The following is a 27,388-nucleotide window of genomic DNA, read 5'->3' as shown; positions in this document are numbered from 1 at the left end:
TGTGCCTTTGAAAATACGTGTGTATTATATATTAAATTGGTATATATTAAAAGAATAATGTATTAAACTAAGTTATAGGATGCCAAATATTATGGAGGCAATTTTAGTAAAATAAAAATGTATGTATTTTTTAATTTTTTGAGACTGAGTCTTGCTCTGTTGCCCAGGCTTGAGTGCAGTGGTGTGATCATAGCTCACTGCAGCCTCAACCTCTCCAGGCTCAGGAAATCCTCCCACCTCAGCCTCCTGAGTAGCTGGGACTACAGATGCCCACCACCACACCTGACTAATTTTTCTATTTTTTGTAGAGATGGGGTTTTACCATGTTGCCCAGGCTGGTCTTGAAATCTTGGGCTCAAGGGATCCATCTGCCATGGCCTCCCAAAGTACTAGGATTACTGGGTATGAGCCACCATGCCCAGCTGAAACAAATATATTTAAAGCTGTTTAATCTATATTTTATAAAAAGCCTTTGAGAATGAACTCGAAAAATGATATGTTTATAATTCATATTATTTTATCCTGTGAATAAATATTACATAAAATCAAAGTATTATTATAATTACTAAAACAATATTATTGGATTCTTTTAAAAATAATTTAAATAACACAACCATTATTTTGGCCATTCTTCTCTCTGAGAATTAGTATACTAATTCAAATTATATACATATAATGTGTATATATTATGTATATGTATATATACACATACATATATGTGTATATATATTGTATATGTATATATACATATACATATATGTGTATATATTATGTATATGTATATATACATATACATATATGTGTATATATACATATACATATATATGTGTATGTATATATACATATACATATATAAGTGTATGTGTATTATTGGATTCTTTTTAAAATAATTTAAATAATAAATCCATTATTTTGGCCATTTTTCTCTCTGACAATTAGTATACTAATTCAAATTATATATATTTAATGTGTATATATATACACATATGTATATATACACATACATATATGTATATGTGTGTGTGTATATATATATATATATATATTTTTTTTTTGAGATGGAGTCTTGCTCTGTCGCCCAGCTGGAGTGCAATGGCATGATCTCTGCTCACTGCAACCTCCGCCTCCCAGGTTCAAGTGATTCTCCTGTCTCAGCCTCCCAAGTAACTGGGATTACAGGCGCATGCCACCATGCTCGGCTAATTTTTTGTATTTTTAGTAGAGACGGGGTTTCATCATGTTCCCCAGGCTGGTCTCAAACTCCTGACCTCAGGTGACCCACCAGCCTCGGCCTCCCAAAGTGTGAGGATTACAGGTGTGAGCCACCGTGCTCGGCCTCAAATTATATTTTAAACATTATTTATTTGAAAATGATAATATAGGATGTATTCAACATAGTCCTTTATTTGACTGAAAAATAATTTTTCCTTTAATGTTTATGTGTGTGTGTGTAAGAGAGAGAGAGAAGGAGACAGAAAGAGACAAAGTTTTGTGTAGAAACACATAAGACTGGTAGATTTCTTTTTATTGGATTTTTTCATTTAATTCTGGGAATCTTATTTCTAAATGCTGACTTTAGACAAAGGCTGACATTATCCTCATTTTACCAAAAATAAGACTAGGTGTAAGAAAGTAGGAGTAGCTTGTCCAAAATTACATAACAAGAACTAGGAAGACTTTAAGCCAGGTTTCAAAATTCCTTGTTTGGTGCTCTTTCTTTTACAGATGGATGCTACTAACTTCTTCTTACAAATCTATCCTAGAATTTAACCGCTTTCACATTCTTACTTTTCTATTCTTTTAACTAATAGTATCAATTCTTTATATTATAATGGTATCATTGGAACAGGTAGACATCTATTAAGCTAAGGACTAAAATGGCCAATTTTTGTTTGAAAATAATAGAAGAGACTGGGCGCAGTGGCTCACGCCTGTAATCCCAGCATTTTGGGAGGCTGAGGTGGGCAGATCACGAGGTCAAGAGATCGATACCATCCTGGCCAACATGGTGAAATCCCATCTCTACTAAAAATACAAACATTAGCTGGGCACGTGCCTATTGTCCCAGCTACTCAGGAGGCTGAGGCAGGAGAATCGCTTGAATCCGGGTGGCAGATGTTGCAGTGAGCTGAGATCGCACCACTGCACTCCAGCCTGGCAATAGAGGGAGACTCCTCCTCAAAAAAAAAAAAAAAAAAAAAAAAAAAAGAAAGAAAGAAAAAGAAAACAATAGAAGAGTTTTAGACCATATCTGCAATTTAAATTATTTAAATAGAGTCACTATTTGAGGGAGTTAGTGAAACATATTTATCTGAGAAGTGGTTAATGAATGATAACTTTTTTTGTGTATCTCAGTCTCTTATTTTTCATTCATTCCTTTTTTTGTTTTTTGGTTTTTTTGAGATGAAGTCTCACTCCGTCACCCAGGCTGGGGTGCAGTGGCATGATCTCGGCTCAGTGCAACCTCCACCTCCTGGGTTCAAATGATCTTCCTGCCTCAGCCTCCCAAGTAACTGGGATTACAGGTGTGTGCCACCACACCTGGCTAATTTTTGTCTTTTTAGTAGAGATGGGGTTTCATCATGTTGGCCAGGCTGATCTTGAACTCCTGACCTCAGGTGATCCACCCGACTTGGCCTCCCAGTGTGCTGAGATTATAGGGGTGAGACACTGTGCCTGGCCTCATTCTTATTCTAGGACATTTGAATTCTTCCAGCATACTGTTTGAAGCAGAACAGCTACAATGAAAATATTTTTAAAAATAAAAATAGATTTTAAAATTATGAAGATAATGTAACGCACATGGAAAATCCAATCCATATAAAACATTTTCTTTTTTACCTTAAAAATTCCACTCAAACTGTTACCTCAACTAACTCTTTCTTTCCCTTCTACCTTCCCTAATTTACCATTTTGATTGCTATCTTTCCAGACCTTACAAAATGATTTAGACAGTTAAGAGTCTGCTACATATTTGACCCAAACATATGAAAGAAAAACAGCAAACAAATATGAGAACAACATATTTCTCATCATAAGAGACTCTTACCAAATAAGTGATAAACTGATGACATGAAAAAAACTAAACTAACCATTGAAGACAGCACATCTACCATTACTTCTACTTGTTCATGCTCTGTTCTCTCATTTTTCTTCATTTTCCTTCCTAGTACCATTAATAACCTGGCATACCACATATTGCTATTGCTTGTTGATTGTCTTTTCTCCTGTTACTAGATGGTAAGCTCCATCAGAACAGGAACTTTGAGAGATTTTTATTTTCTTGAACAGTGCCTGGAATATATTGATGTACTATAAATGTTTGTTAAATGAATACATAAACTAGAAATTGGATGCTTTGAGAATATAATTTTATGGTTAATTGAATAAAACTATATTTGTTGAAAAGATTTCTAAAATGTCTGTAGTTAGCACAGCAATATTTCAATAGTGAGTTTCATCGTCTTTTTTAGGTTCATAATTTTGAATGTAATTTCTCATCATATAAGGTAATATATAAGTATGGGAATTAGAGTGAAATTCATACTGACTTCATGACTGACCCTGTTTTGAATACATCTTCAGTCTGAATGTAGTTGCTTATAATTGGCCAATTTCCCTGAGAAACAAGCCAGTAAGTAAAATATATTGATTAATTGAGAACTGCAGTTAATTGGGTTTTTACTAAAATTTATTTTACTGGCACAGAGTAGGCACTCAATAAATATTTGTCAAATATGTGAAGTCTAGTTAGAATTTTTTTAGTTTCTCAAATAAAAAGAAAAATTTTCAATTAAATATGTGATATGCAATAGCATTAGAATCTACATAGCAGACAAGCTTTTTCAAAAGTATCTCAGTTTCTTCTCATTCTCTTCTTTTTCTATCTTTCTGTTCACCTAACCTATGAAGCTGGGACAAATAAGGTGGAAATCTCTAGGTAATGTGTGAACAGAGATCCTCAGTAGCCTAAACAACAGTGTCGGAGCTCAAATAGGCTGAGCAGAGCATCTGAATGGGAAGGGTCAGATGCTTAACAGCAATAGGATGTTGGTTACACTTAGTATGGTTGATCAAAAAGTAAACATATTAAAAATAACAGGAGACAGTTGTTTCATTGTCGGACAAGTTGTTACAAATATTAAGAGAGAGAAACTATGGCTGGGCCAGGTGGCTCACGCCTATAATCCCAGCACTTTAGGAGGTCGACAGGGCTGGATCACAAGGTCAGGATTTCAAGACCAGCCTGGCCAAGATGGTGAAACCCCATCTCTACTAAAAATACAAAAAATTAGCCAGGCGTGATGGCAGGTGCCTGTAGTCCCAGCTACTTGGGAGGCTGAGGCAGAGAATTGCTTGAACTCAGGAGGTGGAGGTTGCAGTGAGCCAAGATGGTGCCACTGCACTCTAGCCTGGGCAACAGAACAAGACTCCATTTCAAAAAAAAAAAACAAAAAACAGAGAGAGAAACTACACTGGACCCTGTGGTGCTGGTTTGGAAATGGAGGAAGCAGTGTTTCATAGATATGGACATATATGGAAATAAATATCAATGTAATATGTGGATGGATAGATAAATGGATTTTTATATGTATATATCTCCTTGGTTCTGGATCCTGAGAACAATGACAGCCCCAAAACAATGGGCACACCTACATCCCAGATCTTGGTTTCTCAGTAACGACCTCATCTAAAAGAAATTAAGGCTCCTTAGAGAAATAGCTGATTCCAGGGCTGGGGCATGAAAAATACAAAATGAGTCTGGAATATATTACTGTGCTGAAACATGGAAGTATTAAAACAATGCCAGGGACATGTCAAAGAAAGAGGTCAGACAGAAGAGGATCATACTGACCATATCTGGGACAATTTGAAAATCAAAGTGAATAATAATAGTAATAGCAGATTATAATCTATTGGGTAAAAGGAATATCCATGAGTCCACTCTGACATATATAAATAAATGAATAAATAAGTAGAAAGTTACTCTACTTCCCTGCAATATACTTATAAAAAGGAGGAAAAGAGCAATTATACAGTCATCACCTTAATCATGAGATCAATATTCACATCATGAGTAATGTGCCACCTGATAGATTGCTATGAAATGAACATAGCATCACTTTTGTGATTTTTCTGCCAAACCTGAATCTAATAATGAGAAAACAAAAGAGAAACGTAAACAAGGAGCATCTTACAAAACAAACTAACTCACAATCTTCAAAACTGTCAAATTCATGAAAGCCATGGTAAAACTAAGGAAATCTTTCAGACCGAAAGACTGAAAATGCATAATAATTAAATTTAATGCTTGATTGTGGACTGGATTATTTTGTTATAAAATACATTATTAAGATAAGTGGCAAAATTTGAAGGGGATCTGAGCATTATAGTGATGTATCAGTATTAACTTTCTGATTTCGGTGGTTGTATTTCAGTTATAAAGGAAAATATCCTTGTTTGTAGAAAAAAATATGTTAAAGTATTTGGGAATAATAAGTATCTTATCATGTTGACAAATTACTCTCAAATAATTCTGAAAAAATGTGATTTGTCATTACAACAGCTTTGTGATTTAAGATTGTTTCAAAATAAGAAAATAAAAAAATTGTATTCAAATTCAACATCTTCCATGACATGTTGTCATAATCCTGGAATAGTTTTCAGATTAGTTTAGAGAAAAGTCTTTTATATGTTACAAAGTTTTATAATACAGTTTGCTATGGCCTGAATGTTTATGTTCCCCCCCAAATTCATACGTTACAGTCTTCATCTTAGATGTGATGGTTAAGAGGTGAGGCCTTTGGGAGGTGATTAGGTCATAAGGGTGGAGCCTTAATGAAAGGGCTTAGTTGCCTTATAAAGAGACAGATCCCATGCCCCTTCCACCATGTGACATTAAAGTGAGAAGGAAGCTATCTCTGTGAGGAAGTCCAAGAGGAAGAGCTCTTGCCAGACACTGAATGTGCAGGCACTTGATCTTCGACTTCCCTGCCTCCAGACCTTTGAAAAATACGTTTCTCTTGTTTATAAGTCACCCATTTGATGACATTTTGTTATAGCAGCCCAAATAGATTAAGACGCATTTTGAGGTGTAGAAAGCAGAGGGCTCTCTCCATCTCCACGCTTTAAAACTACAGCATTATAATAATGAAAGAAAAAAGGCAGTATATATACTTTATGACAGTTCCAATGAAAACAATTATGATCTCTTAGACATTTGGTACTGATAGTTATGGTAATGGTTTTCTGTTTCTTTCTTTCTTTTTTTGAAACAAGAGTCTCACAGAGTGCACTGGCATGATCACGGCTCACTGCAGCCTCGACCTCCCTGGGCTCAGGTGATCCTCCCACCTTAGCCTCCTGAGTAGCTGGGACTACAGGTCCTTGCCACCACACCTGGCTAATTTTTGTAGACACAGGGTTTTGCCATGTTGCTGGGATACAGCCATTCGCCACTGTGCCCAGTTGGTTTTCTGTTTTCTTTTGTCTTATATTAAAGGCCTTTTAATATACGTCCTTTAGTATGAAGAAGCCAAATAGCCACAGTAGGTATTAAAATAGCAACAAATATTATTTAAACCAAAAATGATACTTCCCTAGAGAAAGAAAATTTAGTAGAAATAATATGTGGACAGGTAACATTTTTGTATTTCTTACATTGCTATAATACAACTATTTTAAAAGAGCACAGCAAATAATGGATTACATTGTTTCCTAGCTGTGTAAACTTGTAGTGAATTCCAACAAGAACAGGCTATGCAGGCCGTGCATGAGGAATGTGCTAGAATGGTACCGAAGACATCGCTGTATCTATTCATGTTATCAATATCTAGGTGTGTGTATTAGTCCAGTTTCATGCTGCTGATAAAGACATACCCAAGACTGGGCAATTTACAAAAAAAAGAGGTTTAATTGGACTCACAGTTCCACGTGGCTGGGGAGGCCTCACAATCATGGCAGAAGGCAAGGAGAAGCAAGTCACATCTTAATGTAGATAGTGGCAGGCAAGAGAGAGCTTGTGCAGAGAAACTCCCGTTTTTAAAACCATCAGATCTCGAGAGACCCATTCACTATCATGAGAATAGCATGGGAAATACCTGCCCCTATGATTCAGTCATCTCCCACTGGGTCCCTCCCACAACACATGGGAAATATGGAAGCTACAAGATGAGATTTGGGTGGAGACACAGAGCCAAACCATATCAATATGTAACAAACACAGGTAAAATTAGAGCATCAAGTAAATTTATGGAGTAGGGTTGAATATACTATCGAAGATTTATTTGCCCAAAAGTATATTGATATGTTTGAGAAAATAGAATAATTTTCTTTAAAGCAAAATACAAAAGTACATAATTTCAGAAATTATGATATTAGAATATCCAGTTTGTCAATTTGGAATTTAAATATTAAAAATTTAGATTAGAATGTAAGCTCATGAAGTGGAATAAACAAATATTCTATTTGGTTTTGATCTGTTTTTTAGTTGATCAGTCAAGTAACAATTTCTATCATATCAAACACTTCAAATATCTGGAAGGTTGTCATTATTACTCCTAATACCAGCAAGGAATCCCAGAAGCTGAATGTCTTTCCGTAAAGGCAAATGTTGAAAGGAGACTATCTTTTGAATATATGATGGTGCATGTTTTGAGGGAATATTCTTTAGTCTATTGTGAGAATGAGTTGTGGTCTAAGGGATTTGGAGTGTCACTGGAGAGAAGACAAGGGGGGCGGGGTCCTTCATGGAAAATATTTTATCCCATGACTACACATCGGCCAGCCAGCAGGTACTTCCTCCTGATCTGTCATGGTGGTGTGCTGATAGAAACTAAAAAATGACAATAAGGCTTCTTGGACTTAACAGACTCCCTCCCTCCCTCCCTCCTTTGGATTTCGTAGATTCCCTCCCTCCCTCCCTTCCTTCCTCTCTCTCTTTCTTTCTTTTTTTCTTTCTTTCAATAACACAGGTTCAAAATCCAACTTTCTTGCTTTGTAGCTTTGGAAACCTAGACATACTAATTTCTTTGTGCCTCTTTTTTTAATATATAAAATGGGGGTAATAATAACACCCAAATTATTATGAGCATTAAATGAGACAACACGTGAGCCACCATGCCGACTTATTTTCTCCTCCTCCTCGTCCTCCTCCTCCTCCTTCTCCTCCCCCTTCTCCCCTCCCCTCCCTTCCCCTTTCCTTCCTTCTTTCCTTCCTCTTTCTTCCCTCCCTCCCTCTCTCTCTTTCTTTTCTTTCTTTCCTTTTTCTTTTCTTTCTCCCTTTTTCTTTCTTCTTTCTCCCTTCCCTTCCTTTCCCTTCCCTCCCCTCCCCTTCCCTTCCTTCCCCTTCCCTTCCCTTCCTTCCCCTTCCCTTCCCTTCCTTCCCCTTCCCTTCCCTTCCCTTCCTTCCCCCTCCCTCCCTTCCTCCCTTCCTGCCTTCTTGCCTTCCTTCCTTCCTTCCTCTCTCTTTCTTTCTTTTTTTCTTTCTTTCAATAACACAGTGTAGTAGGTTCAACATCCAACTTTCTTACTTTGTAGCTTTGGAAACTTAGACATACTAATTTCTTTGTGCCTCTTTTTCTTCATATATAAAATGGGGGTAATAATAACACCCAAATTATTATGAGCATTTAATGAGACAACGCGTGTTAATTGCTTAAATTTGTACCTGAGCGATAGGAAACACTAATTGCTAGCCATTGTTATAATTATTGGAGATAAGGAACAAAGGTGTAAATATCAAGCAAAAATAGAAGCTACACTAAGAAATTTGTGACTTCTTAGAACACATTGTGATGATTCTCTGAATAAATATATTTACTGGTACATACCCAACACAATATTAGAATATTAGGGCACACAAGTTCTCTTTCAAAATAGATTTAAAGATATATATGTGTGTTTATATATATATTTAAAGATATATATATATATATTTAAAGATATATATATTTAAATACGTATATGAAGATATATATATTTAAATACATATATGAAGATATATGTACATACATATATCTTCATATATGGGGATGATAATTGTAGTATTTGTCACAGCAATGGAATGAAGACTTCATTATAAAAATTATTTAGCAATTTGCCTGGCACTACTAATAAGCACTCAAAGCACTAGTTTGCTACTATTGCTAATTATCATTATCATTATTATATATGTGAGAGATACATATAAGGGCATAATTATAATTTTATACTATGATAAGAACAGAAGAGTTAACATTTCAAGTCTTTTAAAGAATGAATACAGTTTTTCCAGATGGAGAGGAGGGAAAGAGCATTCATGGATTCCCCATGTGTTTTACCTAAACTTGACTTGTTTTCAAAGTCACTGAGACCACCATTATTTTACTGAGAAACTGCTTTTGAATTGACCATGTCCACACAAACTAATCAATCAACAGATAATTGAGCACCAAATCTATGAAATATGCAGAGAAAGTGTAGACAGGCTCCCAGCTGGTTTTCCTATTCTACATTCTCTCTTCTTTAGCATACTTTTCATGAGGTTGACACAGTAATCTCCCTAAAGTGCAGTTTTCATCATGCTGTAACTGCTAGAGGACATAGAGTGGTTTTTGAATGCCTGCTGTATCAAGCCCAAATGACTCTATCTAGCTTCAAGGATCCTCAACAGTCTTGCAATTTGCAGTATGGCATCAGCACCAACATCACCTGGGAAGTTGTTAGAAATAAATAATCCCACACCTCAATCCGGACCTATTAAATTAGGTTCTTCATTTTAACAAGGTCCCCAGGTATGCACATTCGAGTTTAAGAAACATTTCTTTACAATATCCTTTAATCTAAACCAAGCAAAATCACTAATCCATATACAACCCAGTCTTATCAAGAAGAATTAAATCTTTTCATTAATTTCTCTGCATCCAAAGCAATCCCTTTGCTCATGCTCTTAACTCCACTGGAAATATCTTATTTCCTTCACATCTACTATCTAACTCTCATCCATTCTTGAAGACTGGTGAAAAGTCTCTTATCTTCCATGAAACTAAGACCATTTCAAAGTACACTAATCTTGTTGAATATTTCTTGCACTTAGGACAACAACAATTCCATTCTTCTTTTATCATTCATTCATTATTCATTGAATATGCATTTTCTTAATGCTTATGATTATTTACCTGACATTGTTGCATTGGCCACAATAAAACAAGAATGCAAGACTTTCCCTACTCTGTCAGTTCCCAATGAGGGATCATGGTTCAGTAGAGATGTCTTAAGTTTCATAGGCAAGAGGTACAAGTCGGTAGATGTGAGGGTGCAGGACCATATTGCATAAAGCCACATAATTTGTGCTTTTTTGTTAAAACTACTTAATGGAAATAATACTGTTAAAATATATTAAAATCTTTTGTAGTTTGACACAGATGAACTACTTTAACTGTTACGGACATGACAAAGAGATGTTGTGTTTTAATTGTTTCATGTTAATTTTCCATCCTGCAGATAATTGTGATTTTTTTATAGGCCAGCAATATGTCCTTCTCCATTCATTCAACAAATAACAGAATTTTAAAATAGCTCCTATTTGTCCTTTTCTGACTCCTTAAATTTTAGACATGATAGGCACTAAATAAATACTTGTTGATTGAAGACACTCTTTGATCTCAAGTTGGGGACTAGGTTTACACACGTGGAACAGCCATTTCAGAAATGCAGCCGCCCCTTCCTCCTACTGTTATTCATGACATAAGGAAACGTTCATGAAGTTGTAGTGACACTTTGGTTTACTAGGAGTGTCTTTTGGATCAAAAAGTTCCTCCAGGGTGCCATGGAAGTTTCTGTTTCTCCGTAGCTAATGTTTGCTATCACCAGAGACTGTGTTGGAGTACAGCCAACCAAATGGAATTGGCCAGTAAAAGCTTTTGTGGGTGAGCATTTGGAAACAAGCTTCATGACCATTTGCTAGCGAAACCTCAGCAGGAGGAATTTTAACCAACCTAAATTAATGTAAAGGTTTGATTTGAAAGGGTCTGGAGGGGCAGGGGAAATAAAATACTTAATGAAGTATGTAACATCCCATATTCTTTAATAGTAAAAATAAAAGTGTTAAAGCAAACTACATATGGCCTGAGAAGGACCCTGTAATTCTATATTTGAGTCCTTGTGGATGAATTGTAACCTAGATTAATAGTCAGACAAAATTGAAAACCTGACTTAGGAGTATGAGCCTGTAACAATAACTGAGTCTTGGCCAATCACAGCGACCAAATTTCAGCCACTCATAGACTGCTAAGTGTTCAGACTGTGTTCAAATAAGGTAAACACCAATCTGTAATCAATCCAGCTGTTTCTGTACCTCACTGCCAATTTCTGTACATCATTTCCCTTTTTTGTCTATAAATCTTCTTCTGTCACGTGGCTACACTGGAGTCTCTGTGAATCTGCTGTGAATCTAGGGGCTGCCTGAATCAGGAATTGTTCATTGCTCAATTAAACTACTTTAAAGTTAATTCGGCTGAAGTTTTTATTTTATCAAAAGTTAGCTTTTCTTGTTGCAAAACTACTCACCAGCTCTTTAGGTAGAAACAGATGCTTAGGCAGATAGCCAGTCTTTGAAAGGGCACAAGCTCCAAGCGGCGGCACTGGAGTACAGTAAGATTAGATACTGTGCAAGACAGGCAGTAAGCCCCTTGGTTCCTTCAGTGTGATTCAGGAGTGGAGTCACACAAGGAAACTTCACAACCAAACTAAGTAAAAACACGATTTCCAAGGAACATAAACTAGAACTTTACAAGATCTAATGTTACATGAAAAATGCACATTACTCTGATTCAAGAATCAGCAACTACTTTATATTTATAACCTTCAAATTGGTTACAACGTTCCTTTATCTTATTCAGCATTCTTGCTGAAGATGAGCTTTCCTACATGAAGTGCAATTTTGTCTTCAACTTTTAATTCCTCTGGATACAGAAGAAAAGCTCTGGGCCCTTCATTGAGCAATTATTATTTCTTAAGTGAACACAGAGTTTGAGGATGGTGCCAAAATCTTCCTTTCATCCAGAGAACAAGTCTAACATAAGCAGCAGCATAAGTGTTGTCTGGCGGCACCCCAGTTTTAGGTACAAGAGCCAAGTCAAGACTGAAAGGGGAACTCATTCCTCACCTCTACTCACTCCCTGGCATCTCCTGAGGTTCTTGAATGAATGCCAATTAGGGCTGATTTATATGTCTCCTTGGAGGTTTTAGATAACTTCACTAAGACCTGTTTGTTTTTCTCATTTAGTCTGTTTCTCCAGAGTAGGATTTGCCAACTTGCTGCTAAATATGCTGTTTGCAGTTCATTGCTAGGTTTCCATACTAACATAAAGCATTGGTATTTGAAAAATTCATTAAGAAGTGGCTCACCTTAATTCCTACATCTAAATCTGTGGCGTGGTTCTATCACCGTTTCTACAATGTTGTCTCAGAATTTAAGAACGGAAAATAAACAGTTCATATGCTAACATTTCATGGAATATGCCTATGCAAAGGAATAGCTGCTTCATGGCTTATGCCATTGTTTAAGCTATTCTAATTGTTTTCAAGTTTTATTTATTTTTTTATCATTATTATATTTTAGGTTTTAGGGTACATGTGCACAATGTGCAGGTTTGTTACATATGTATCCATGTGCCATGTTGATTTCCTGCACCCATTAACTCGTCATTTAGCATTAGGTATATCTCCTAATGCTGTCCCTCCCCCTCCCCCAACCCCACAACAGTCCCCAGAGTGTGATGTTCCCCTTCCTGTGTCCATGAGTTCTCATTGTTCAATTCCCACCTATGAGTGAGAACATGCGGTGTTTGGTTTTTTGTCCTTGCGATAGTTTACTGAGAATGATGGTTTCCAGTTTCATCCATGTCCCTACAAAGGACATGAACTCATCATTTTTTATGGCTGCATAGTATTCCATGGTGTATATGTGCCACATTTTCTTAATCCAGTCTATCGTTGTTGGACATTTGGGTTGGTTCCAACTCTTTGCTATTGTGAATAGTGCCGCAATAAACATATGTGTGCATATGTCTTTATAGCAGCATGATTTATAGTCCTTTGGGTATATACCCAGTAATGGGATGGCTGGGTCAAATGGTATTTCTAGTTCTAGATCCCTGAGGAATCGCCACACTGACTTCCACAATGGTTGAACTAGTTTACAGTCCCACCAACAGTGTAAAAGTGTTCCTATTTCTCCACATCCTCTCCAGCACCTGTTGTTTCCTGATTTTTTAATGATGGCCATTCTAACTGGTGTGAGATGGTATCTCATGTGGTTTTGATTTGCATTTCTCTGATGGCCAGTGATGATGAGCATTTCTTCATGTGTTTTTTGGCTGCATAAATGTCTTCTTTTGAGAAGTGTCTGTTCATGTCCTTTGCCCACTTTTTGATGGGGTTGTTTGTTTTTTTCTTGTAAATTTGTTTGAGTTCATTGTAGATTCTGGATATTAGCCCTTTGTCAGATGAGTAGGTTGCAAAAATTTTCTCCCATTCTGTAGGTTGCCTGTTCACTCTGATGGTAGTTTCTTTTGCTGTGCAGAAGCTCTTTAGTTTAATGAGATCCCATTTGTCAATTTTGGCTTTTGTTGCCATTGCTTTTGGTGTTTTAGACATGAAGTCCTTGCCCATGCCTATGTCCTGAATGGTATTGCCTAGGTTTTCTTGTAGGATTTTAATGGTTTTAGGTCTAACATTTAAGTCTTTAACCATCTTGAATTAATTTTTGTATAAGGTGTAAGGAAGGGATCCAGTTTCAGCTTTCTACATATGGCCAGCCAGTTTTCCCAGCACCATTTATTAAATAGGGAATCCTTTCCCCATTTCTTGTTTTTGTCAGGTTTGTTAAAGATCAGATAGTTGTAGATATGCGGCATCATTTCTGAGGGCTCTGTTCTGTTTCATTGATCTATGTCTCTGTTGTGGTACCAGTACCATGCTGTTTTGGTTACTGTAGCCTTGTAGTATAGTTTGAAGTCAGGTAGCGTGATGCCTCCAGCTTTGTTCTTTTGGCTTAGGATTGACTTGGTGATGCGGGCTCTTTTTTGGTTCCATATGAACTTTAAAGTAGTTTTTTCCAATTCTGTGAAGAAAGTCATTGGTAGCTTGATGGGGATGGCATTGAATCTATAAATTACCTTGGGCAGTATGGCCATTTTCACGATATTGATTCTTCCAACCCATGAGCATGGAATGTTCTTCCGTTTGTTTGTACCCTCTTTTACTTCATTGAGCAGTGGTTTGTAGTTCTCCTTGAAGAGGTCCTTCACATCCCTTTAAGTTGGATTCCTAGGTATTTTATTCTCTTTGAAGCAATTGTGAATGGGAGTGTTTTCAAGTTTTAAATACAGAGCTGGAATCCAATTCTTAGGAACTCCTACCATTTGTCTTAGTTTTCTAAGACATTTACTGTCTCCATTACATAAAAAGACCTTCAAATATTTGAAGATAGGTTCCATGCTTCCTTTATATGTATATATATTTTTAATTAAACTTCTCTTATTCCTTCTGCTACTCCTAAGGTTACAGGGCTTCCAAACGGTATCATTAATGAGAAGTTAGCTTTTCAATAACCACATTTTGAATACAGTCTGCTAATACTGACCTCAATTATAGTGAAAAATATATAAGACCTGCGCTTAAATACAATCTTTTCAAGGTTTGATTAGATTTTGATTGCTGTAATTAGCCATCTGTAATACATAAGACGTAATCTAGAATTTGCTCTTTACACATCACAGTGATAAATCCAGCTACAGAAAGCATCTTTTTGGTTGCCTCTTAATGAAAATATTACTAGAAACTACCAAGTGGTGATTGAAAAAACATGCTGAAATATTACTGTCAGCTACTGGAGTCAAACTTCTCACCAGAGAACTATCACAACTTCAGGATAAAAATGATTGCTATCTAAATACAAATTTTAGCAGCCATTAAAACTGTTAGAAAGACCTTAGATCACTTTGCTTCTTAGAGTTTAAAAAATGTTTACTACACAGTATCAAATTAAAATTTAGTTACTACTTGCAAAATTCAAAACATTTATGAAAGTATAATTAACTAACATTTTAAATCAGAATTCAGGACAGTTTGAATATTCCTTATATGCCCACAAAAGTTTTTTCTAGTCTTTTACCAAATACTAAAGTGATGATTTGTCCAACAATGTAGATGTTTAATATTCACCAAAGTGTCATCAACAACTTAACGCATTATGCTTTTACTTCTCATTAAAACTGCTGTATTACTGAAGCTTGACCAAATTTCCTTCATGCTTGGACATCTGTTTAAGTATAATATTCTACAGTTTTCCTCCTGTATCAGATTTTGCTTTATCTTTATTTTCCTTCCTTCTCTGACTTGTATTCAAGAAATAAAAAATGGCTCTTTGATGTGCCAGTTCCAAGTATGTTCAGATAAAAGGTAAATAATTCAATAGACTTGTTGATGAGAATTGACATTTGAACACTGGAGGTTGTTTCTTTACTCATGCACTCTCCTAGTGAGGATAGGGGACCCAAGGTAGTGACTGGCTGGAGTGAGTTTCAAATTGGTGAAAAACTTCCTAAAAAAAGAAATGGTAGAGAAAAGAGCAAAAAAAATTCTTTTTTAAATCAATGAAGTAGGAAAGTCCAAACATATATTCTTATCAAGTCTTATACTTGTCCAATAGCTATAAGCCTCTCTGAAAACATTTATATGTGTGGGTGGAGGCAAGTTGCCCATTAAATTGTAAGAGGTGTTATCAGATTCATCAGGACTTGGTTGTAAATTTGACTACACAGTTTGGCTCATAGAGAAATGAGGAGGAAATATCTGATTAAAGTGTGCATAGCTGCTGAGGCAACTGAATGTTGCCATAGCAATTGAGATGAAATGTGCAAGAAGTGAGATAATTAAATCTAACCCCTTTAGTAGTTTTGACAGTCAATGCACTGCCAATAGAAAAAGTTATCTACAGTATTAAGATAAAACACATTCCTCATGGAATGTCTCCTTACTAGTATTTTGTTTCTTTTCTAAATACATTGCTTTAGGTGTCTAATTTGAATGTTCTCTTTTAATAATCAAATACAGTTTTGACCTTGGTCTGCCTAGACTTTCTGCTGGTTTATTATATCATGGGGACTGACATCTATAAAAAATATCAATGTTTTCCCCTCTAGTTCTTAAAAAAAGTATACTAAAGCCAAAGCTGTCACATTTGAGCTTAGAATTCAATAATATCTAGAACGTGCTGCCCTCTTCAGGAGCTGGTGCTTAAAAATACTTTTTTTTTTTTTAGCAGATTGATATGAGTTATATCAAAATTGTATTGATAATTCTTTAGGAATAAATTCCATATAAAATAAAGTATTTCTGTGTTTAAATTTTTTTACATTAAGAGCTTGCATTAAAAATCAATACATATAAAATTTTGAAAGGAATTATTAATACTTATAATTAAATACAAACTAATAATTTCCTGAAACTATTGTCATAGGGAGAATTCCTGAATCATTACAGAATTTGACTTCCATATTTAGTATTCAAATTTTTAAGAGAAAAATTGTCTCAAAAAGAAGGTATTTTCTATGTGAAAATCTAAGTAGGACATCCTTCAAATCCCGATTTTATTCTTCAACAACAAAAACAACAACAAAAACTAACTTTTTAATTTAGGAACATTAGGGTTTATAGTTTGAAATTTTAGCTAGTTTTCATTTACAGAAACAATATCTTTCTTGGGAATAATGAGTCCAAAGATATCTTAACACATCATAATGTTTATTCAAAATTACTTCAATAGAAAAAGTTTCTAAAGGTCTGAAATATCACTATTGAGAAAATTCAAGGAAATCTCCTTCATATATATCTATTAAAATTTCCTTAGCCATTATATAGTTTTAACAGAGAGATATGATCTCAGTGTATTTTTCTCCAAATTAGGTTTATTGTACTTTAAAAAACTGATCAATATTAATAGCATTAATTATCAGGATGTGAGAAAAGCATATTTTCCCTTAAAGAGTTTTAGGTATAGCTGTCTCATCCCTTTCAATAAAAACTTCAAATGAGCTAAAGGGCTGAGTGAAAAAAAAACATATTGACAATGTTCGCCTAATTCTACAATATTTCTTTTGTGGAAAATAAAATAGTTTATTCCTGTATTTGAAAGTACTTTTCAAAGCAATTGCTTAATCTTATGGTAGCTCTGTCCATAGTCATATAACATATGTTCAAGAATTCTTAGAACACTGATTTGTGTTTTCTGCTATAGATTTACTTTATTTTTGTTTTGCTGCTGGTGCATTACATTTGGCAGTTAGGATCCCTGTGGATGGAGGTATAATAAATAATAATATTTTCTTTACTTTCCAGGGTATTTATGGCACAATGAAAAATTTCATCTTTCCCAGAATGGTAAGTAAAGAGTTCTTTCTGTATTTGACAGTACTGAACACAAACAAGAAAAGGTGAATTGTTATAATAAAATTGGAGTATCATTTACTAAATGTATTGAGTCATCTCATAATTATAATGTACTTTATACTTTTGCAAATAAATGGATGCTGTATTCAAATTCTATAATTATTCCAAAATTTTCGCCAAATATACTACAGAATTTTTACAGGAAATACAAGGTTTTGCTTTCTCTGTTGGATTGCAGTTGAACATAGTATATCCAACATTTTGTTTTCTGGGGTAATTTATTTTAAAATATACACAGATATAGAAATAAATGTGGTTTACATTCCACGAGCAGAAAAAGAAAGCGTTATCTGTGATACAAATTGAGAGCTGGTAAGAGTCCTTTGGAATTGTTACTGTTACATAAAAACTGATTGTAATTTATGTTTGACCGGGGCTTTGCAGCATCTGTGAATTTTAAAATATTTATTTTCTAAAAGTATATATCATAACTTCTAGGCAAGCTAGCCACTATATGATTTTGGTTAAACATATAGTTTTGTAGTCTTTATATTTTTATGACTTAAACAGGAAATATTTAGTTTTAGTTTTTATCATAACCTCTTTACAATTCAAATACTAAAAATTAATCTTATTATACGGGAAAGGTCAGTGTAAGATGATATTTCCTAGGAAGTTATTACTGTCTCCTATGATGCTCTTTTATTTTTCCAGTGGTTTAAGAGTATTCCCTATAAAAAGAAGGAATTTCTCATTGTAGAAAAAAAATCACTTTGACATCAAAGTGTTAGGTTAAGTGAAAAAGCAGGGTACAGAACTACATACATTACATGTTGTGTGCATGTGTGCTTATATAGACAGAGGAGAGAGTATATCTTGGGCTTAGAAAAAAGACACAAAAGGCCAGGCGCGGTGGTTCATGCCTGTAATCCCAGCACTTTGGGAGGCTAAGGCAGGCGGATCACGAGGTCAGGAGATCGAGACCATCCTGGCTAACACGGTGAAACCCCGTCTCTACTAAAAATACAAAAAATTAGCCAGGCGTGGTGGCGAGCCCCTGTAGTCCCAGCTGCTCAGGAGACTGAGGCAGGAGAATGGCTTGAACCCGGGAGGCGGAGCTTGCAGTGGGCTGAGTGCCACTGCACTCCAGCCTGGGTGACAGAGCCAGACTCCATCTCAAAAAAAAAATAAATAAATAAATAAGGAAAAAAGACACAAAAGGTACACAAAAGAATGGGAATATAAGTAGTTTCATAGTCTTAATTCTTCATTTTTTGCATTTCCTATAATAAATAGATATTATTTTTATAACCAGAACAAAAACATTATTTGAATAATAAGCTATTCAAAAGAGCATATTTATTATTATATAAATACGTATATATAAAATTGGGAAACACCTCTTTGTGCCAACTGGATAACCAATTAAAAAAAAAAATCTTCAGCTGGGCATGGTAGCGCACGCCTGTAATCCCAACACTTTGAGAGGCCGAGGCAGGTGAATCACCTAAGGTCAGGAGTTTGAAACCAGCCTGGTCAACATGGTGAAACCCCATCTCTAACTCCAGTCTCGGTGACAGAGCAAGATTGAGTCTCAAAAAAAAAAAGGGGCCGGGTGTGGTGGCTCATGCCTGTAATCTCAGCACTTAGGGAGGCTGAGGTGGGTAGATCACAAGTTCAGGAGTTCGAGACCACCCTGGCCAATATGGTGAAACACTGTCTCTACTAAAAATATAAAAAATAGGGGCCGGGCGCGGTGGCTCGCACCTGTGGGAGACGGAGGCAGGCGGATTACCTGAGGTCAGGAGTTCGAGATCAGCCTGGCTAACATGGTGAAACCCCATCTCTACTAAATATACAAAATTAGCTGGGTGTGGTGGTGCATGCCTGTAATCCCAGCTACTCTGGAGGCTGAGGCAGGGGAATTGCTTGAACCCAGGAGGCGGAGGTTGCAGTGAGCCGGGATCCTGCCACTGCACTCCAACCTGGGCGACAGTGAGACTCTGTATCAAAAAAAACAACAACAAAACAAAACACAAAGAAACAAAAATTAGCCAGGCTTGGTGGCACACGCCTGTAGTCCCAGCTACTTAGGAGGCTGAGGCAGAAGAATCCCATGAACCCAAGAGGTGGACGTTGCAGTGAGCGGAGATTGCACCACTGCACTCGAGCTTGGGTGACAGAGTGAGACTCCATCAAAAAAAAAAAATAAAAGTAGATAACTAGGCAAATATAAAGAAATTTTATCAAAAAATTGCTTTCAACCTAAAATAATGTTAATAAATCATTTATTATATTAATAATAAATGGCACTATTAGAATATTTTTGATATTAAAAATTCTGCTCAAGAGCAATTTATTATAGGGCAGAACTTAGCATAAATATATAAATTTTAGTTATATCTTACTGTCTTGACACTTTAGCTCTCTAGAACTAAGCCAAAAATTTTAGAAGAAATTTAGGAAAAAAGTCTCTAGCATGCATCTAATATTGTTCACATAAATGCTTCCCAAGTTTTTCTTTCCATCATATTAGTTATCAGTTTACATAAAATTATAACAGAATTATTTCTCTAATTATGTAGCTACAAACTAGAAGGATTACTATAAAACCTAGAAGAGACTAGGAGGAATGCATTGAGGAGTTAAAGGGTATTTTCAGCTATTCACCAACAGTAAGAATTGAGGGACCAAGATTAGCTGTATAATTTTCAGTAAGACACATCATATATGTAGGTTTAAAATTCCTGAGTGGTTAAAGTAGAGGGTTATACTATAAGATTTTTAAAATAAAATCTTAAATTTCTTTCTAGACCAAGAATTTTACAATAAAATTACATATCCTTAAACTGAATATACATAGCATAAAATAACATTGAGAGACTTAGAGTCATTAGAATGAAAAAGACTGTAATGATTAAAGGGGTAAATTTCATTCATTTGTAAAATTCACATAAATGTAAGTCTCATCCATATTTCGCTGAAAGTCTTTTCCAAATTGTATTGTGTAAATAAGAGATTATATATTGTGTATTTTGATAATATTCCTTCTATATTACTATTTTTTAAATGTACCAAAAAATTTAACCTGAATTTTTTCACTTTACTCTGAATGAGATAACATTGTAAATGACCTATAAAATAAAATCTAGTATCAATCTTTCCTAAAGAGCGGGAAGCCAAATTCACACAGATTTGTATATGGAAATTTATATTTCTAATAGGTTCAGACTGCCAAATTACTAATTTGTTATACTGGGAAATCAAATATTTAAATATATAATTTCCTTTTTTGCATCTACTCGGTAAACTCTTTAGTCCAACATATCATGACATTTTAGAAGAAAAATGAACAAAATTAACCTCTTGTCTATAACCAAAATCAGGGGCAATGTAACAAATTATTGAATAAATAAAATACTGCTTATTCAAACTATTTCTTTCTGATCTGTAAGTGTGCTAATTTAACCAAACAGACAAAGTTCTGAATACTATGTAAACTAAATCGAAATGCAAATATATATTTTATTGACATGTATTATTAAGGCTGAACTTCAAAACAGAATAAATCTTCAGCATTCCAATTTTTTATAAGATATTGATGAGAAAATAAAAAAAAATTTAATGTAATTAATTTGCCCTTCAACAAAATAGATCCTCTCATTTCCAATTCTGGTTGTACTTAATGAATAAAGGTTGAATGCATATTTATGTTAATAGTCATGATATATACACTTCAATGAACAACAGTAAAACATACTTTATTTCTGAAAATGTTAATAATGATTTATTACCTTACTTCATTAAGGACAAAAGCTCCACATTATAGTCAGCTATAGCCAATAGTCACTTTGTCATTAGTCTTAAAATTTCACAAGTTTCCAATTTATCAAGTGTCAATTTTTAGGTCAGACAATAATAATATAAAAGAATTGTTAATTGGCCAACAGGTTGATTACTTTTAAGAAGTGAAAAAGGCAAAGATAAAAACAGTCCTCTCCTTTTCCTTCAATTAAAATTGCATGCAATTATTCTTGTAGATTATAGTTCTCTTTTGGGATTTCCGGTTTCATACAACTTTTTGGTTCATTTCACAGGAATAATATTCATTTTAATTAGCAAAAAAACAACTGATGAGCTTTTTTACAAGAGGGAGTTCACTCTGAGTGCTGATTACTGCCACTACATTATCCTGTTTTTATTTATTTATTTATTTAATGGTCTCGCTTTTAAAGCAGTTAGTTGAATATGTTATCTGTTAGCAGCCATTGCCTTTGCAGACAGAATATCTTTCTTGATGAGTGGTTAGCCCATTTTGTTTTATTCTCCCAGCTTTCCTAAACAATATCATAAGTTGGCTTCTGAAATGATTTATTGCCATTTTATATCTTCAAATATACAAATCAAAATATTTTAAAAGTAAATAGATATTTTTGATGTATTATTGAATTGTATTACATAGTTTAGAAGGTTAAACTACTTCCTTTAAAATTCTAAAAAATATTTAGTAGCTAAAAAAATAAAATTTCTAATACATATATAAGAAATACAGGGCTGGGCATGGTGGCTCACACCTGTAATCCCAGCACTTTGGGAGGCCGAAGCGGGCAGATCACCTGAGGTCAGGAGTTCAAGACCAGCCTGACCAACATAAAGAAACCCCATCTCTACTAAAAATACAAAATTAGCCGGGCGTGGTGGCACATGCCTGTAATCCCAGCTACTCAGGAGGCTGAGGCAGGAGAATCACTCGAACCTAGGAGGCGGAGATTGTGGTGAGCCGAGATCGCACCATTGCACTCCAGCCTAGGTTAACAAGAGCAAAACTTCGTCTCAAAAATAAAAGAAAAAGAAAAAAAAAGAAGAAGAAATGCAGATCATGAATACCTGTGTACCACCAACCAGTTTAAGAAAAACACATTATAATACCCGTTCAAGCTTTCAGTGTACCCTTCTACAGTTCTTTAACCCTTCTTTAATCCGTGCTAAACATTATCCTGAATTTTCTCTATCCCTTGCTTTTCTTTATAATTTTACCTCATATATTTGCATCCTGAAATATATAATTGTTGTTTATGTTTTGCAAGAATATGTAAATAGAAAGTTGTATTTATCTATGACTCTTCTACTCAATATTAAGTTCTTGAGTTTCAACCCTTTGAAGCACATAGCTATAATTCATTAGTTTACACTTGTATAGTATTCTATTGTATGATTTATTAGTCTTCCTTTAACACTAATGGATATTTGGGTTGCCTTCAGTTTTTTGTTTTTATTATTATTATCACACACAGTGCTTCTATGACCAGTCTTGCAAATTTATAAGTAGATATGTGCAAAAATTTATATCGGGCAGTGGTTCTTTACCTGGGATGATTTTGCTCCCTAGAGAATACTTGGCAATATCTGCAAACATTTTTACTTGTCGTAACTAGAAAGTGCTACTAAATGTCCCCAGTTAATGATAAACGTCCTATAAACTACAGGATAGCCCCACAAGCAAAGAATTATCTGGCCTAAAATGTTAATAGCATGAGGTTAAAAGATCAGTCTCTAGATGACTACTGAAAAATGAAATTGCGGCTGGCCATGGTGGCTCACGCTTGTAATCTTAGCACTTTGGGAGGTCGAGGCAGGAGGATCACTTAAACCCAGGAGTTCGAGATCAGCCTGGGCAACATGGTGAAACCCCATCTCTATGAAAAATACAAAAATATGCCAGGCATGGTGGCAAGTGCCTGTAGTCCCAGCCACCTGGGAGGCTGAGGTGAGAGGGACAATGGAGGCTGCAGTGAGCTGTGATCATAACACTTCCCTTTAGCCTGGATGAAGTGAGATCCTGTCTCAAAAAAAAAGAAAAAAAAAAAGAAATTGCTGGGTCATGGAGTATGAAAAATTTCTAATTTATTAGATAATTCACAACTGTTGTACACAGTATCAATGTTACACTCCTACTAGGAGTATAAAGATAAATATTATGATTTCTCTATATCATAGCTAGCACTTAATATTGTAAGATACTTAAATGTATTTATTTTTATTATTTTTAGAGATAAGATCTCACTTTGTTGCCCAGGCTGGAGTGCAGTGGTACAATCACAGCCCACTGCAGCCTCAACTTCCAGGGCTCAAGCAATCCTCTGGCCTCAGCCTCCCAACTGGCTGGGATTACAGGCGCATACCACATGCCCAGCTAATTTTTAAATTTTTTATGTAGACAGGGTCTCACTATGTTATTCAGGCTAGTCTCAAACTCCCGAGCTCAAGCAATCCTCCTGCCTTAGCCTCTCAAAGTGCTGGTATTACAAGTGTGAGCCATAGCACCCAGCCTTCTTTTTAACTAATTTTAAAAATTAGGCCAGGCAAGGTGGCTCACGCCTGTAATCCCAGCACTTTGGGAGGTTGAGGCAGGCAGATCACTTGAGGTCAGGAGTTTGAGACTAGCCTGGCCAACATGGTGAAACCCCGTCTCTACTAAAAAAAAAAATACAAAAATTAGCCGGGCGCACTGGCGTGCGCCTGTAATCCCAACTACTTGGGAGGCTGAAGCAGGAGAATCACTTGAACCCAGGAGGTGGAGATTGCTGAGTAGAGATCGCGGTACTGCACTGCAGTCTGGGCGACAGAGTGAGACTCTGTTTCAAAAAAAAAAAAAACTGAATTGTCTTCTACTAACTGATTTGTAGGTAATATCTGTACTAATCTACTGTTTTTTATTTTTGTAACAAATGTCTCTTTCTAATTTGTGCATTGTTTTTTCATTTCTTTAAGGTGCCCTTTTATGAACAGAGTTCTTAATCTTAAAGTAGCTAAACTTCATAAACTTTTCTTTTTTGCTTGTATCCTGCATTTCCTACTCAAGAAAGCATTCCCTTATCTGTGTTTTAGCATTTTGCATTTCTACATTTAAGTATTTAACCTATTTGACATTGCTTTTTGTGTATGGTGTGAGTAGTAATACATTTTAAAAACAAGAAACTATAGTGTTAGCACCATGTGTTGAATAGTTTGTATTTCCCTACTCATCTTCAAAGTTAGACTTTTTATGAATCAAGTTTCCAAATATATAACCTAATTTGTGGCTCCTTGTTTTATTCTACTGGTCAATTTGTCTATCCCTTTACCAATATTATACTGCCTAAATTATTGTAATTATATAATAATTAAAAATATCTAGTAAGTTCTCTCTTGCTCTTCTTCAGCAATATCTTGGCTACCATGGCCTTTTTCTCTTCTATACAAATCTTGGAAGAAGCTTGTCACTGCTTCTTTCTACACTCACAAAACTTGATTGAAATTTGTTAGTATGTACGGATCACTCTGAAGGGAAATTACATCTTTCCTACCACTTTTAGTGTTTCAATACAAGAATATGGTCAACTCTTCCATTTATTTAGATTTTCAGTAATGTTTTTCTTTTCTTTTTTTTTTTTGAGACAGAGTCTTGCTCTGTCACCCAGGCTGGAGTGCAATGGCACGATCTCAGCTCACTGCAACCTCCACCCCTCAGGTTCAAGTGGTTCTCCTCCCTCAGCCTCCCAAGTAGCTGGGATTACAGGCACCCAGCTAATTCTCATATTTTTAGTAGAGGTGGGGTTTCACACCATGTTGGCCAGGCTGGTCTTGAACTCCTGACCTCAGGTGATCCACCTTCCTCAGCCTCCCAAAGTGATGGGATTACAGGCATGAGCCACTGCACCCAGCCTTTTTTTTTTTTTTTTTTGAGACCGAGTCTCGCTCTATAGCCCAGGCTGGAGTACAGTGGCACAATCTTTGCCCACTGCAACCTCTGCCTCCCGGGTTTAAGCGATTCTCCTGCCTCAGCCTCCCAAGTAGCTGGGAGTACAGGTGCCTGCCACCCTACCCGGCTAATTTTTGTATTTTTAGTAGAGATGGGGCTTCAACATATTGGCCAGATGGTCTTGAACTCCTGACCTTGTAATTTGCCCGCCTCGGCCTCTCAAAATGCTGGGATTACAGGCGTGAGCCACCGCGCCCGGATGCCTTTTTCCAATGTTTTTCTTTTCCTTTTGAGACAGAGTTTTGCTCTTGTTGCCCAAGCTGGAGTGCGATGGCGCGATCTTGCTCACTGCAACCTCCACCCGCTGGGTTCAAGCGATTCTCCTGCCTCAGGCTCCTGAGTAGCTGGGATTACAGGCATGCGCCACCACGCCCAGCTAATTTTGTATTTTTAGTAGAGACAGGGTTTCTCCATGTTGGTCAGGATGGTCTCAAACTCCTGACCTCAGGTGATCCACCTGCCTCGGCCTCCCAAAAGTGCTGGGATTACAGGCATGAGCCACAGCGCCCGGCCAATAATGTTTTTCAGAAAGTATTTATTCCCCCATAATTTGTTAGATTTACTCTTAAATACCTTTTTTACAAAATATTTTTAAATCATATATGTGTATTTATTTTTAAAAAGAGTTTGTTTCCATACATAGAAATACAATTTTTATATTTTTATTTTTATTTGGGAAACATAAACTTTCCTATTAATTCTCAAAACTTACATGTATTTTCTCTTGGATTTCCTATATTAACAATTTATTTCATTCTAGCCTTTATACTTTCATGTTTTTCTTACATATTCTAGTAACTAGACCTCTAGTCCAGTATTGTATAGAGATGATGATTATGGAAAACTTTGTGTTTTCCTGATTTTTAAAAGAAAGTAGTTTGAACAGTTCACCATCAAGTTGTTGGTTTTTTGTAGATATCCTTTATCAAGTTGTAAGGGATTTTTCTTTTATTTTTAGTTTGCTTTGAGTTTTTATCTTTAATAAATATTGAATTTTATCAAATGTTTTCCCTACACTGATTTAGAAGTTAATATAATTTTTCTCACAAAGAATTGCTGAGCATCCTCTTTCACCTTAAAGATATTTACTGAATGGGGTGAATCTGATTTCAGTTTTCATTTCCCTGCTAGCATAGGGGGAAGGTCACAAAGCCCAGGGCTTAGTGCTGGCATGCAAAATAGATATATCCTTACCATTAACCTTATGTACAAATAAATGCATTGCATAGAGGAGTGCAAGGAAAATTGCAAGTCTTACTTCAATGTATCACTAAAGAGGAAAAAAATTCTCTCTTGAAAATTCATGATCATAAACCAACCTTACTGTGTTTTCAGCAAGAATTCACACACTCTCAATGGTCTAAAGAGTCCAAGATAAGAATCTAGTTACACTGGTCCTCAGCTGTGCCTTTTGAATCCAAAGAAAATCCCCCCAGGAGAGTGCAACCTTATCCTATCCCTCTAAGAATTCTCACAGATAAAATTCCAGGAGTATACGCCCACAGTTAGAAATCACAAACACACTGGAAAAAAAAAGGGAGGGTAAGTGAGCAAGAATTAGATGAAAGAAGATTCGGTGCAGAATCAGACTCATAAAAGACTTCAAACTTTGGAATTCTTTCATTCTTTTTTTGCCGTTTTGCTTTTTTATTCTCAATCCTTTTTGCATGTAAAACTATATTTTAAAACATTTTATCCTTTGCTGAGTGTGGTGGCTTATGCCTGTAATCCCAGCACTTTGGGAGGTGGAGACAGGCAGATCACCTGAGGTCAGGAGTTTGAGATCAGCTTGGCCAACATGGCAAAACCCCGTCTCTACTAAAAGTACAAACATTAGCTGGGCATAGTGGCAGGCACCTGTAATCCCAGCTACTCGAGAGGCTGAGGCAGGAGAATCACTTGAACCCGGGAGGCAGAGATTGCAGTGAGCCGAGATTGCACTACTGCATTCTAGCCCGGGAGACAGAGCGAGACTCCATGCCAAAAAGAGTAGAAATAAGAATAATCCCTTTCTTGTTTAGCTTAAACAAACAAGTAAATATTGTATTAAAGATAGTAAAACATATGTTTATAGCTATTACATAGCTATAAACTTTAATATTTTTGTTTTCAAACTTTAATATTTTTGTAGACAGAAACCATTTAGCACAATAC

The 27,388-nt window shown here is 35.7% G+C and overlaps 1 protein-coding gene and 1 pseudogene across 1 annotated transcript in view; both read left to right on the top strand.

The window, feature by feature from the left end:
* ADGRL2 (adhesion G protein-coupled receptor L2) overlaps positions 1–27,388 on the top strand; it is a 693,508-nt gene that overhangs the window by 444,504 nt on the left and 221,616 nt on the right. The window contains exon 6 of the mRNA XM_030825138.1: positions 17,383–17,424. The gene's annotated coding sequence lies outside the window, so the exon portion shown is untranslated. The remainder of the gene's footprint in view (positions 1–17,382; positions 17,425–27,388) is intronic.
* The window catches only part of LOC100596719, a 112,650-nt pseudogene that overhangs the window by 56,967 nt on the left and 28,295 nt on the right, over positions 1–27,388 (top strand).

Source organism: Nomascus leucogenys, chromosome 12, assembly GCF_006542625.1.
Source record: "Nomascus leucogenys isolate Asia chromosome 12, Asia_NLE_v1, whole genome shotgun sequence".
Classification (NCBI taxonomy): Eukaryota; Metazoa; Chordata; class Mammalia; order Primates; family Hylobatidae; genus Nomascus; species Nomascus leucogenys.
Note: the sequence above shows the minus strand (reverse complement) of the source record. Positions and strands in the feature narration are given on the sequence as shown.